The sequence below is a fragment of the Quercus suber genome, unplaced genomic scaffold (genome assembly GCF_002906115.3).
Source record: "Quercus suber isolate HL8 unplaced genomic scaffold, Cork oak 2.0 scaffold_55, whole genome shotgun sequence".
Lineage (NCBI taxonomy): Eukaryota > Viridiplantae > Streptophyta > Magnoliopsida > Fagales > Fagaceae > Quercus > Quercus suber.
In genome coordinates, this window is record NW_027069520.1 from 1,265,018 (window position 1) to 1,269,929 (window position 4,912).

Consider the following 4,912-nt stretch of genomic DNA (forward strand, 5'->3'; position numbering starts at 1 on the left):
AAAAAAAAAAAAAAAAAAAAAAAAAAAAGCTCAAATAGTCATTCTCTCATGTCATATCTTGACTACAGTTTTACTTGTTTATAACTTTATATATGTAATATTATGACTATTAGTTTTGGTACTTTGTGCACTTAGTATCATGTTGTAGTTTAAATATATTTTTTTAGCGAATTTGTTTTAACAAGTAGGGTCACGGGTTATCCGGGTCAGGTCGGATTGACTTGCAAAAAAATTGGGTCGGGTCACGGGTTAACCTATTTTTGCTTTGGGTAAAAAAAAAAAAGGTTCGGGTCAAGTATTTTTCGGATTGGGTTGGATCGGGCCAAAAATTCTGACCCGTATTGCCATGTCTACGCATACCCCATGTATGTGCCCACATGAAGGGTTCTAAAATACCTGTATGGAAGCTTTTTTGATGTAAAATCTTGTAGAGTGAGTCCTACATTGAGTGGGAGCCACCCTACACCCATCTATGATCACTATAAAACGAAGCTTGTTTAGTTTTCATATTTGGAGCATGATAGTTTGTTAAAATTGTTGTTTTGATTGCGGTTTCTGGAAATGAGTTTCTGGGCTTGTATGCAAGCATTTACTTCATGCATATGTATGCATACTTGAGACATGTGTACACATTCCTTGTGTATTCACATGGATGTTCATGCCCAAAATCCTAGAATTAAGGTTCTTGCCTACTTTATTCATTTTGCCTAAGTTTTGTCACCTGTTTAGCCTTGTTTAGCTTTGTTTTCACATGTTTAGCATTCGGGTTAGTAGAATAATATGTTTTATTTGCTTATTAATGATTAGGATTTCTGTGCTTTGAATAATAGTACGAACATGCATAGAACATGAATATGCATTGATGCATAGGTGTTGTGATGTAGTGCGATAAATAAGGTTAGTCATGCAAATGAACATGAACATGCATTTGATTGTTTAACATGAGTTGGTGATAAACATTATGAACATGCTTAATTTATGCCATGATACTATGTTTGAATGATTGAATATGTTTAATGATAATGCCTTGTTGATGCTTTTGCCTTGTGATATACTTGTTGCTTTTGGATAAATATTAATATGATGATATGTCATGCTAGATGAATGATAAGGTCTTATGCAATGTGGGAAAATGTGGCATGATTGGATGTTAGATGCATATTAGGGTGTGTGTGTGTGAGTTTAGATAACCTATTAGAAGACCCTTTGATGAGAGTAGGATTTGGAACACAATGAGTGTAGGTCGAACCATGGGTTAGGAGGGGTTGGGTGCCTATAACACCTTTTCATCCCCAAACCTAAACTCCGAACACGTGCTTTGGTAAAGACCAGTCCTTCACATAAGGCGCTATACATATGGTTCCTAGACCTAATCTAGGTGGTAACTCTATTTTCACTATATATATATAGCGCCCTAATGTGAAGGACTAATCTTCATTAGAGCACGTATCTAGAGTTTAGGTATAGGGATAAGAATGTGTTAGGCATCCAACCCCACTCAAACCATGGGTTGGCCTCCATTTATTGCGTTCCTCATCTTAATCCCACCAAAGGGTCCTTTAATAGGTTACACATACACACACACACACACACACACACCAAACCTACCTTAACATGCATCCAGCATCCAATCTACCATTCATCTAAACATTGCATAACATACATTGCATATTCATAATCCACCTCTTCACATGCAACTCATCACATCCTAACGTGCATCTAGGTATAGTACAAGTACACATCTCCAATCATCATCATAGCAGCAAGTGTATCACCATATTCCTAAAGGCAGCAAGCATATCATATACACATTGCATCAACCAAGCATCCTATGTTCATCACAATCAATTATATTCACCATCTAATTCAAATGCATGCTCATGTAATTATGCATGACTTATCTTACTGCATCATCATCATCACAACACCTATGCATCAATGCATGATCATGTGATTATGCATATCCATATTGTTCATCTTGCACATAAACCCTAATATTTAATTTAACACTCAAAGCGTGTGAAGCATGTTATACTACTGAACTTAGACCTAATAATGTGTAAACTGACCTAAACAAAACCTAAAACATGCTTTAAAACCAAACAAATCATAAAGGGAATGAAAATAGACAATTTGGGTTTCTAGGTTGAACATGTGTGTGCATGCAGAAGCATGTGTATGCATGTTCGTGGAGATGCGTACACATTCATGAGTGTGCATACACATCCCTACCAAAAAATGACCAGTAGGTAGCACACAAGAATTGCATCTATTATAAACCTAATATGCTTGTAATTATCAAAGCAGTAAACCTAATCTCATAGAAAATGATTAAAGCAATAAAAAATAAGCAACACAACAAAATGAAAGGGAATAGGTTAGACTCCTACCTTAAACTCAAGTGCTCTCAAAGCTTGAATTTTGACCATTCCTCTCAGTTAATTTACAAAACAAAATACCCAGAAGATTTTTTTTAGAGAAACAAATACCCAGAAGGTTAGTAAGTCTAACTAGAAGACTTTGGACCAGAATAGGTCATAGCCAAGAAACTTTAGTTTTAGGATGCTCTTTAAAGTAAAAAGTTTCTCTTGAATCACTTTTTTAGAGTAGATTCGGTGTGTTTTTGAGAAAGGGTAGTGGGGCCTTTTTATAGTGTTTAAAGAGAAGGGGCACGAGCCTTTATACTCATAATTTTTCTCTCTCGTGGTGCACGAATCGGATTGATGAGTTTCTCAAAAAATTTCTCTTTTATGTGTTCCCTTTAATCATGCATTTTAATATGTTTTAAGCCTTAAAAATGCTTGGGTTTTGTTGTGAGAAGGGTTAGATGAAAACCTTGTGCCTTAGGAAGGGTAGAAACATGTTTACGATTGGTTTTGATCCAAGGGGGCCAAAGAACAATGATGAACACATTCTGGGTTCACCATGCATATGTGGACTCGAGCAAGTGTACACATGCTTAAGTCTCTGTGTATGTGTGCTCGAGCCTATATGTGCATGCCTGCCTTTCAAAGCTTGCATACGCATGTCTTAGGCTACATACACAGTTTTAAAGCTTCATGCATTCAATGCTTTTTTTCACTTAGCTTTATCCAATATGGCTTTTATGCACTTGTTTCTGTCATTTTTAGGTTCTTCCCTATTTTCTCGAGAGAGGAACTGTGAATTCGATTCGAGTTTGGTACAAGAAGCTGACACCCGAGACTAGGGCTTTGATTCGAGCGGCGGGCTTTGAGGCTTACGTCACTCACCTTCTCGAGAATACAACCAATAAGATACTGGTGCAGGCTCTTGCTAAGAGGTGGTGGGATACCACCCACACCATTCTCATAGCAAGCAGGGAGATGAGCTTGACTCCCTACAATTTCCATAGGCTGACAAGCCTAAGGAATTTGTCTTTCTACTGAAATTAATGGAAAAAATGGGCTTCAACAATCAATGTTTTAATCTTAGAATGCATCATTACAGTTTCTCGAGAGAGGAGCTGTGAATTTGATTCGAGTTTGGTACAAGAAGCTCACACCCGAGACTAGGGCTTTGATTCGAGCGGCGGGCTTTGAGGCTTACATCACTCACCTTCTCGAGAATACAACCAATAAGATACTGGTGCAGGCTCTTGCTAAGAGGTGGTGGGATACCACCCACACCATTCTCATAGCAAGCAGGGAGATGAGCTTGACTCTTTATTAATATTTAAAGTATAAAAATAGATCTCACTTAAAATTATCACCTTAGGCGCCACACATACCTTGAGCCGGCCCTGTTGGTGAAGGTTCTCAAATCCGGATTTACAATGCTAACTGGCTGCTTGGAGACTTACATGACCGAATACTTTCACCCATCTCAACTCTACCTAGAGATGCCATTGTTTCTAGTTTTATTGATCCAGATACAAGATGGTGGAACTCAGCTATTGTTGATTTGAATTTCCTGCCTTTTGAAAAGCATTCTCTGTGCAAGAAAATTTATTTCTTTGGGTGCAAAGTGGAGAATTGCTGATGGTTCTCAAATCTGGATATACAATGCTAACTGGCTACATGGAGACTTACATGGCCGAATACTTTCACCCATCTCAACTCTAGTTAAAGATGCTATTGTTTCTAGTCTTATTGATCCAGATACAAGATGGTGGAACTCGGCTATTGTTGATTTGAATTTCCTGCCTTTTAAAGCTCAAAAAATCAAGGCAATACCTCTATGTGCAACTATATAACCAAATTACTTGTACTGGCCCAATAGCAGAGATGGTTCATATGTGGTTAAATCTGGCTATCAGTTACTATGTGAAGAAGAAAATAGAGATTCAACTCTCTAACTCTGATGCAATATAAGTTTTTGGAGAATAATTTGGACCTCCAAGTTACCGGGAAAAATTAAAAACTTTATGTGGAAAGCATGCTATAAAAGAAGGAAGATTATTACTGAGGATGCGTGTCAATTATGTTCAAAACAATCAGAGTTGTCCCTTCATGCTCTTTGGATTGTGATTTTTAGGTCAGTTTAGGATATTGATTTCTCATGGGTTGATTGAACTAACGCTTCGAGGAGCTTTTTTGATTGTTTGGTCGAGTTGATTTGGGATAGGCCGTATCTGCTGGAGCTCTTTGCAGTTACCTCCTTGTTTCTCTGGTCTTGAAGAAAAAATATTCGATTGGAAGAGAATGTTCTTCCTTTGGATTGAGTTGTGACTAAAGCAAAGATATTCTTATCTCTGTATTGAAAATTTGAACGTATTCCAATGAAAAAAGCACAGCCAACAATGGTAAAATGGAAGCTTCCAAATCAGCATGGGTTCAAGACAAATTTTGATGGGGCCATGTTCCATGATTTGGGTGAAGTTGGTTTGGGAGTTGTGATAAGAAACCATGAAGGGGAAGTTATGGCAGCTTTGTCTAAAAAAAAAAAAAAAAAA